The 9,599-nt window shown below is 34.6% G+C and overlaps 1 protein-coding gene across 1 annotated transcript in view; it reads left to right on the top strand.

The window, feature by feature from the left end:
* Positions 1–3,896: 3,896 nt before the first annotated feature.
* LOC105451206 overlaps positions 3,897–9,599 on the top strand; it is a 78,998-nt gene continuing 73,295 nt past the window's right edge. The window contains exons 1-2 of the mRNA XM_011691508.1: positions 3,897–4,087; positions 5,721–5,904. The gene's annotated coding sequence lies outside the window, so the exon portion shown is untranslated. The remainder of the gene's footprint in view (positions 4,088–5,720; positions 5,905–9,599) is intronic.

Here is a 9,599-nt window from a genome sequence, read left to right as displayed (position 1 = left end):
AAATATCTTTTAATAGAACTTGTTAGACACAAAAAGTGCGAATGTATGCACGGAAACTACACACCTTTAAAAACGGTGTCAACACATTTATTATTACACAAGTAATTTTCTATGTCTTGCAAAGTGCAAGCTTTATTTCATTACAGTTCGTATAACTTATGTATTATGCATCACTTGCATGTGCCTTTATGCGTATGTTCCCTATAATTTAACTGTACTTTTAACATTCGGGTTACCCAACCTTGATCCAGTTGACGTTACATGAACATTCTAACAACTATAGTGTTCAACCCACTAAACCGCTCTTATTAACGGAGGTATAATATCATCGATTCAACGATATCCGACAGGATGGATATGAATATCCACGGATATTGGAAGTGATATTACTATTATCTACAAAAGATTCCAAGGATTTGAAAAAGATATTACGTGAATAAATCGAACTTAAGTGTCTGTATAATAATCGTACAATTAATAAATAAATTAATTTAACAGGATGGATTTGGTGGATTGAATACTGTAGATATTAGAACGTAAAAGAATTACTCTATGGGAGAAAAATGATAAAACTGAAAGAAAAATGATTTTTATGAAGAAAAAATTTCTTCTATTTGCTTTTGAGAAAAATTCAAAAAATGGAAAAATTAATAGATGATATCTTTTGAAACTTAAATGTTTTTAACGCTTTTATGTATCATGCTTCATTAAAAAGTTGTACAGTTATTTAAATATATATATAAAGAAAATGTACCATTCTACTTAGAGTTACAACTTGTTCAATAAAAATTGAATGGTTTCGCTTTAAATGCAACTCGAAAATATATTACGTGATGCAGCCGTTGCTTTTCTTCTTTTCATATTTTCTATCGCTTTTTGTTGAGCAACGGTACAATGTGCAATTTTGTAGTGAACACACGGCGCACGTTGAAACTACGCCGCGCACCTGTAGACAATATTGAAACCGACCAACAGTTATTGCCGATCAAAGTCTTCCGTGGATCAATCTATTTCCTGTAAGACATGTAATTTCAGTTGAAAAAATAAGTTAAGACAAACAGAAATGCGTAACAGTTTTATATTTATCTATAGAAACCATAAGTACCCTATATTTGTATATATTATTGTAGACTGAGCAACATTGTTGATATTATCCCATTTGAAAACTTTATATCATCTAAATACCACTAGATGAGAATTCTATTTACAAATTACGTACAAGAATTAATAGTATGAATTAATACGATATTATTTTGTCTGATTTTGTATATTATTTCCAGAAAAATAATATATTCTTTATGCCTACTTTTTGTGTATGCAATAAAAAATCACGCTAGATAAACTTTTATAAAAAATCTAATTTTACTTTATTTATTTTCATTTTAAAGAATTTAATTATATTTTTCTGTTTTTTAATCTTAATTATTTCAAGCTATTGCTTTTTGAAAAAATCTTTTAACAATGATTTAACTTATTTATTTATTTATTCATCCATTATATCAAGTTCTAAAACAGGTTATTATTATTTTTTTAAGTGGGGAGATAGATGTAAAATCACGGGTAAACACCGATAACATTGGACGAAGTGATTTCAAGCCGGAGATTCATCTTTCGCAACGAAGCATAAAATTTATAACAGCGCTTTTCCACTGCTAGCCAAATTGATATAGGAATGAGTTTTAATCCCAAACCACCGTCGAACCCCTGCGGTGACGGTGTATCCTGTTTCATACCGGACGGATTTTTGTTTTGGTAGAAAAGCGCATATTGACGTCAGTATTCGAACGAAACCAATTTGGCTTTCACCACACCATTATCTAATTACAACGCTTTTTTGTTCTCGCACGTCAGTCGTAAATAGAAATTTATTGAGGCGATTGATTGCACTTTTAGTTTTGTTTTTAAGAATTTTTAAGATTTAAAAGCACAAATATGAGAGATAAAATGCTTTTTTGCGATTATCTTAAGATAGTCGACAATGATAAGAAATAGATATTCTTTAACAGAAACATACTTAAATATAGCGTTATGAGAAATTAATATTTTAACATGGAAATTAATTGTTCCAACAAAAAAATCCAACTAATGGATGAAATAATATAACATGTAGCGAAAAAATATAGTTACTTGGCGGGAGCCGCTACCGCGATTTCTGATGATTGAAAACTTAAAATATTATGATTTGCATGTAACTGACATATTATTCTATTAAGTTATATATAATAAGTACGTGATGTACTTTGACAAGATGTAATTTTAATTATATCAAATTGATTTACAATATTATTTTATTTGAAGTTGCAATTATATTATTATCATTTCTAAAAGCACTATTTACTTACATTGCATTTGCCATAAAATATTAATTCTTAATATTATTAAGATATTATCAAGACAGTTACTCATAATAATTATTTCCTCTTTTTAACGTTTGGAAGGAGAGTGCAAGATTTCTATAAATTATTAAACTTATTTTGATAAAAATCAGGGAAAAAAATAATACAAATAAATTATTTCTCTAAAAATTATAAAGTAATTTTGAAAGAAAACCGAAAGATTGTCATTAAAACTCAAAACTGTTAAAGTAAATTTATTCAATTCTCTATACCTGTTACATTAAAAAGAAAAACTGGAAGCTCAGCTAAAGTTTCGCCAAACGACAACATTTCGCGCAACGCGAGTGTTTGAACATTGTGGATACATTTTTTGTTCGGCGCACCCCCGCGAACGGGTCCGCAGATGCGAAAACTTGAAACTTTCCCCGACGGCTTTGTCGGATTTTGACAAACGCGTTCGGGTAAAGTTACGAAAAGTTCACCGACGTGAAAGACGACGGTTGGACAGGTGGCTCCGTACGGTGAGATTTCCTTATGCTTGGAGCGCAAGCGTCAAATCAGTAGGGACGAGTGTTTTATGGGCGCATATGTTCGCGATACAGCAAACAGATGTATTCACGAAACTCTTTCTCTGTCTCACATAATAGACTTAAGGCACTAGTAACTTTATTGATTTTAATTCTCGTTGCCGTGTAATATGCTGCCATATAATTGAATTTTTCATGCATTACGATTTTCCGATTGTGTATCTTAATAATGTTATCTCGTTAAAGACGTAATCGACTTAAATTAAATATGCATATTACAGATAATTTACTATATCGTTTACACGCATTTAAATTATGAAGATATTTCAATTAATATGAATAAATCAGATAAATGATAAATCAGAAAATATGAATAATTAGATAAAAGTGGAGTGAATACTATTTGTGAAGAAGAAGCGAGAGCATATATCATATTTCGTATACGTAAAGATTATTATACATTTTGTACAATATTTTGCTTTTTGCTAGAAAATAATTTTCCAATATATTTATGTTTTATTTTTTAAATATATTTAAAAATATATCTCGTTTGTGCAAGCTTCAAAACCAGGTATGAGTATTTCAGCCATTTAAATAAAATATAAAGATTTGTTAAGTATAAAGCTTAAATGTAAAACCTTTTTTTTATTTACATATCTTTAAAGCTTTTCGATTTATTATAATTGTCGAAGTCTTCTTCAAATTTCGAGTGTAACACTTTGATGGTATAAATCACTTTTTTATTCATATCTCCTTAAAGCGAATTCTTATCTCAACGAATAAGTGCAAAAAATTCGCCTCTTTTCTTTCCGTGTAATTCAATATGTATGTAAAGCCGTCATATACAGGGCTCGTGCAAACTACGGCATCAGCCCTGATCCACCCCTACTAGTTCCAGTGGAGTAGACCGTGTCGAGGGCGCCTACCGCGCGGCAACCCTCCGGTGCTCAGTGGCTGCGCTTCCTCCGCATCAGGCGTTACGCACGCGTCTCGCATCTCCGTGATCCGTGTGTGTTGTGCATCTTCAGTACTGGCGGATAATCCCGCGAGTTTTTTTTTCGCGCGGTGACAAAAGAAAAGGGGGGGTCCCGATTCGAGTGTGTATATCGCGATCTATCGCGCCGCGAGCGTTTCCCGCTCGATCGCGCGCGCATTGCACCCTCGCGACCTTCCCGACCCTTCGATCATTTCTTCACGTCGTCATCGTCATCATCGCTTAACGCAGTTAGTATCGCGTTTTGTCTTTGTTATCGGTGCGTCTTCTAGACTTTATGACAGTCAGAAATGAAGACTTCAGCGACGCGTGACTGCCGTTACACGCTGAACGAAATAGATCGCGCTCCTCATGATGATCTGTATTAATTATATTGTGAATATATAAGTTTAAAAGCGAAACCCGCCAAAAAATTTTCTTTAAAATTACAGAACGCTAAATTTCAGCGTTTAACCGGAAATGTTTATCGATGATTTGTAAGATAATTCTAAGGTTAGATTTGTCAACGCGTTTCTTTTCATGCAAGTGACATTTTGAGTAAATGTGTTTTATTAAATGTTAACTTAAAAAAAAATATTTCTTTGAAAATAACGTTTTTGCAGTGTTATAAAAATTCGCATTTGCGATCATTGTGAAATAATGAATGCATCGAATGCGATCCAACATTAGATTTGCCTGTTATACGTGCAACGAGTCGCACGATCGAAATGCTATTTATTTTTCATCGAGCTATCGATTTTTTTTTCACAAAAACCCTACTCTCTCAAATATTCATTATTTGCATCAATTACGCGTGATGTTTCACGTATGCGACATAATTGCTCGTGTGTCGTCAAAGCCTCCGATATGAACTTGCATTGTAAAATTGTGATACAGTCGATAGATTTTTAATAACGAAATGTATACATTTTCTGTGGATATTCTTCGTAGTACAATCAACTTTTGTTAACATTTCTGGAATTAAAAAATAGCAATCTACTTGATTTTGAAAAATGTAACTTTTATTATGTTATCTGCAGCATTCAGAATCGCTTTCTTGCTAAATTACAAGAGAAATTGAATTGAGCCAAATGTCAGATAGGACAATTGAACAAAACATAGAACCTGTCGGCTTGGAGCATCAGCTTCATCCACATGATGGTGTCCCTTACGTCAGACTGGACCGAGGTCATATTTACTGACCTACCTCTTTTTGACCTCATTTATCGCGCTGTAGATATATGTATAACGGCGCGGTCACGTCCATGTATGATTCAAGACATTGTATTTTATCCCGGTGAATTAATCATATTGTGCCTTGGCAATTAAATGCGACGATGTATTAAAAAAAAAGAGAACTCGTTAACCTTTCAATTATTCTTCTAATTATTCTTCCAATTATTTTCTCGAATATGTAACGCGTATGTATACATATAAGATCGTTTCGGGGAGAAAGAATTATTTATTTATGCATGTCCAATATACATACATCTGAGACGCATGTTTAGTTATTTCTAAATCTATTTTTGAATATTCACAATTATTTTTTAGAAATTTATTTGATAATATTGTCAGAATTTTGTTAGGAAAATACGTTCCTCCTTTTACGATCGTCATGATGAGCGCTCATTGAAAATTGTTTCTACAATTTAGCTCCTGCAATTTCCCGTACAGATCTCGCGCAGCGTTTGTGTCACTCGTGAATGCAAATGTTTGATAAAGACAAACGAAAGTGCATGTGATTTTTGATTAGCGCTTCAGATTTTTGATTATCATCTTCGTCGTTCGCGGGAATGTCTGGAAAAATTTTACGAGAGAACACGACGGAGGATAACACGGTTATCCGAAATCTCCGATAACCGGACGAATCTCTATTCATTCCAGGTGGAAGGATATCTAGTGATTGAGAGTGCGCGATCGCGAGAAGAACCACGCTCGTCGTCGTCGGGTCAATCACGAAACGCTTTTCATTTTTCTCCGTTCACATTTTTCCCGCGCATCTCGCGGGATTTTCCCCGGTGACATCAAAGAGACCACCGTTCTCCATCGGGATTTCGTTACGTCGAAGGTGAGCAACTTTCCTGCAGGAAAAGCCGTAACCGTACCGCTTTAACTTTAAATCAAATTTTACAGAAACAGCCAATTCAGCTGAAAATCGACGCGATCGACGTGTCATGGCAGTTGACTTTAATTTCTTTTAATACTTGCTTGCAATTGCATGAAAGTGGTCATACCTTTTTCTATCGTTACAAAAAAAAACTCATGGCCTTTATTCCTGTATTAAAATGTCTTTCTTTACTGACTTATTTTATATATATATATATAGACTTCAAAATTTAATATCATTACTGTGTAGAAATTTAATTCTACAATAATAAAATTTTGTAAAGGAGAGAGAAGAGAGAAAGTATCTTGTATAGAATATCAGGCCATATCTCTTTGTAATGCAATCCATTTTCATAATTACAAACGTGTTTCAAATTGAAATAATAACTGCAATGCCAACGCAAATTATTTTACAAATATGTTTTTGAATATGGCTGTTTTTGTAATATTTCGAGGAAGGGTATGAAGCAATATAGAAATTGACTACGATATATAAAATTGTTGTTTCATTTCGTTCCTTCTATCTATACAAGCAATCGTGTCGCTTTCATATACATAATCATCACAGCTAACGAGCGAAATGAAAATTTAAGTATTTCCGAAGGCGTCGGTGTATTCGGAGGTCAGGGAAGTCAATCATAAGCCGTCTGTACGTGATAAGGTCTTGCAAACACGACGAAACATTCTGACGCTCATACGCGGTATACATTTTCCATAATACGTTACCATTTGTCAGAGCGCGCACTTAGCACGTGCCTCGGAATAGTTATCGATTGTCATTTACCTAAATTACGAGCTTTTTATGTAGGCCGATAAGGTCAGATGTGACTTTTCACAGCTATAGCCGGGTGCCATATCGCAGCCAAGATGTGTCATCAGTTTTTCTCTTTTTGCTCACCGGTTATATCACGATAAAGCACACAAAATCGCCGCGATTGGATACGCATCTGTGCGTATCGTAATGTACAAACCGGTTTTTTTTTCTTCTTTCTTTTCAATATACCGATAAATTACATTTGTCATGCTCGCGATACATCACGAGTCGTGTAAATCGATAAGTCCAAATATATCAAAATGAAATGCTGGCAAGACAATTTCAGTAACTCATAATAGAGTAATTCAGAATGATACGAAATCTCAACAAAATTACCTGCTGTCGCGAAATTGTTTGCATTATATCGTAAATAAGAAATGGAGGACATAAATTCTGCTTTTTTCTATACGCACATATAACAAATGTTAGCAGAACTCGATTTATTGCAAATTCTAATTAGTCCTTGTTATAATCGAAATTTTATATAAATTGACGTTTTCGCATACACATTCTGTATTACTAATTATTTTATAATATTTCATAAAATTAATCCGATATTATTAGTATTATTACACTCTCTCTATTACCAATCATGCATCTCTTTAATTGCAATATTAAATTTATCAGAGCACATATCAGATAAGAATTATACGTGAAGAATATATATTGAATTTACTACTTCAAAATATTAACACTAACTACGTTAATGGAATGTAATTAATAAACATATATATATCTTAGTAATTAATATATGTACATGCGCGTGTATCTTGGTAACTTCATCTTGTTATACTGGCGCTGTGCTAAGTTACTTATGTAAATATTTTCTTCTCTCTTGGTCTCTTCTAAGATTATTAGACTCATCATATTTCTTCGAAGATCATTGAGTCAAGTATGACTCTTCTTAATTATGTAGCGCGTTTATCGTCACGTTCAAAAGAATACAGTTGGTCGGAGACATCGCCCGCGGGCGTTGCTCAAGAATTCAATTAAACCACATCGGCGCGTTCGAGTTTTACTCACGCGAGATGCAAATTGCTTCGCTACACTTAATAAATATATGTCCCAGCGCAGTTCCGCGATCGCCAGCCGCGTCGAGCCGCCTATAGCTGCGCCTGTGTGAGCACGATCGATGCCTCCGCCGCAAATATTAATTTATTACTCGCGCATCTCGAGCGGCGTAAGTGTTTTTCTCTATCGCCGCACGGCGGGATAACAGGTTGCGCGATTTTATCGATGGCCTAATTGAAAGCGCGCACTGCACCTCGGGCGTAGATGCGCGCTCGGCACGAGTCGCGGCATTCAACGATTTATCACGTGTCAATACATATCCGTATACCTACTGCCTACCGCCATCAGTCCGAGGAACGCTTATACGATCCAAACTATTTGCAAGGCTAATGTCCGACGGATGAACCGCCGTTTATTAAGCACGTCTGTGGAAATCGCCGCGGGATGAATATGAAACGCATTCGCGCGCGCTGAATACCTTACGGATCGCCTCACTGCGAGCGTTTACAAACTCAATTAACTTCGCGCAAGATTGGCTACCATAGGTATACCGGCAAAAGTCCGAAGAAAACGAGTCGCGCGAGATCGAGCCGGCCGATCGAGAGTGCACTACTCTCTGGGCAACAGTAGGAATTTATACTTGGAGATTATGAATAATAAGTGACTTATTATGCAATTTAGCGCGGTATTAAGGTACCAAATATACCGTTCGTTGGGTATAATCAAATTCCGATAGTTCGACGGAAATAGTAAAATGGTGAATGGGAGTCAAATTTTTAAGATGTCGTCTGACTTTCGATCGATCGATACAAATAAGACGTATTCGTGACCGCTATTGGCGGCAGAAATGTATTTTGACACATCAATGTACACAATGTACCAAAATACATTGGGCATCTAATTTATTTCGCATTGCGGAGGACAGACTAGACATAGGTGATGTACAGTTAAAACTAACTTGCGCATTACTAATCTTTGCGCGCGATACGATCGCACGATTCGAACCCATTGACTCCATTCGCGATTAGCTTCAACGATATCTCAAACCTTTGCACGCGAAAAGGAGTTATATAAATTGCCGTTTCATGCATATGAGACACGTAGGTATGCGGTAAAATCGCAACTTAACTTCGTCACAGGTAAATTAGATTAGGCGTGTTTCGCGTTATGGTTTCGTTTTACAATAATGCACTTCACTGTGCTCTCTATAATACCGAATGCTCGAGCCAATAGGATTATCCCGATTGATTGCGTTAGAAAAACAGATACGCTCTTTAAAATATTACCGTATATTTTCGTAATCGGATCGATAGCGAAATACCACGCGACTGCATCATCAAACATGCATCGCTTTAATTTCTTTCGTATTTCTAATTACGTTCTGTTACTTCAGCAATTACTCTCAATTTAAGGTTTATCTTGCTGTTTCTATTTTAAGGCAGTTTTAGCGTAAATTGGAAGAATAACTGGATTCCGGATAATTTTAGTTAACTCGCGAATAAAAATTGCAAATTGTCGCAGATAAAATTATTCTTCTTTGATTTACAGGATATCCCAAAGTTATATGACCAAACTTTGTGTAGAGGATTGATAAACTGAGAGAAATAATCCTTTAGAGATATGCTCGTTTTTGCTTCGTTTTGCAGAAAATCGCCAAGAGATAAAACGTAATTTTCATTTTTGTATTTATTTATTCGTTTACACTTATTTATTTACGTTGAGATACCCTGTATAATGCGAAACATATATATAAATACAAAATTTAATATTAATTTATATTTAGTATGTATAACATAATTAATTCATATATATATATTATATATATATATATA

Source organism: Wasmannia auropunctata, unplaced genomic scaffold (genome assembly GCF_000956235.1).
Source record: "Wasmannia auropunctata unplaced genomic scaffold, wasmannia.A_1.0 LD336053.1, whole genome shotgun sequence".
NCBI lineage: Eukaryota > Metazoa > Arthropoda > Insecta > Hymenoptera > Formicidae > Wasmannia > Wasmannia auropunctata.
Note: the sequence above shows the minus strand (reverse complement) of the source record. Positions and strands in the feature narration are given on the sequence as shown.